Raw genomic sequence first — 982 nt, forward strand, 5'->3', positions numbered from 1 at the left:
CATTCCGCCTGCCTCTGGATTTGGGAGGGGAGATGCTGCTCTGCATACTGGGCACTAGGGGCCAGAAGAGGAGAATGGATGGCCTGGGTGTGCCTGTTCTGTATTCTAGATATACAATAACCAGTAGTGTGACTAAGGAGGGGAGATGGGCAGCAGCCCCATGGACTAACTTTGGATATGGGAATAATAGCGGCTGCCAAAGCCATGCAACCACGTCAAGGGCATTGGCAGCTAGAAGTCACCGCTTCCCCTCTGTGTTGTCCCTGCCCTGTGAGCCCAGCTGCTCTGTTGCACCTCTGAATTTAACTAGTGAATGAGTTGGATTTGGGACCTCTGTGACCAGGCCTTTTGCTGCAAGTGAAAGCTGAGGGATGCAGCGGGGTCAAGGCCTGCCCCACCCCTGGCTACTAGGGGAAGCACTCTTTGTATTTGCCATAGTGGACAGGCACCAGTCCAGCTCCCTGGACTCACTCACAGGTTATAGAAATCCTCTGGGAGACAGTGGTTGCACAGTACACACCGCCTTGTCGTGGGTCCTTTCTTATAAATTTGCAGTTGGGGACACAAGCTGTCGTTGCTGTAATATCTGTTGTTGGGCCTCCGAGCCCCGGTCCGTGTGCAGATTGCTCTTACTGTTGATAAATCTGCGTGGATGAAGGTGTTGCAGGGCTTGCATGCAGGAGTGGTCATCTTCTGTCTCCTGTTCCTCATGTTGCAGCAGGCGTCACTGAAGGGCGGGTGTGACAGCTCGCCGATGTGCTGCCTCTGGAACGTGTCATATTGTGATTCCCTGCTGTCCGCGGTCGGCCAGGAAGACATCAGGGTCAACATGAGGAACATCAGCAGCACGGCGGCACGGGGCCCCTGGGACACATGGCTTCCTCAGAGCCACTCGAGTTACCTGCAGTTGTGGAAGGGGCAGGGGACATAGGTGGAGACAGTTATAAGGAGTAACCACCCACCCACCTCTGTTATGCACCCA

General features: G+C 54.7%; 1 pseudogene; it reads right to left on the reverse strand.

Moving 5' to 3' along the window:
- Positions 1–382: 382 nt before the first annotated feature.
- LOC112548628 lies at positions 383–864 on the reverse strand (annotated as a pseudogene).
- Positions 865–982: the final 118 nt, after the last annotated feature.

The sequence above is a fragment of the Alligator sinensis genome, unplaced genomic scaffold, assembly GCF_000455745.1.
Source record: "Alligator sinensis unplaced genomic scaffold, ASM45574v1 scaffold1619_1, whole genome shotgun sequence".
NCBI lineage: Eukaryota > Metazoa > Chordata > Crocodylia > Alligatoridae > Alligator > Alligator sinensis.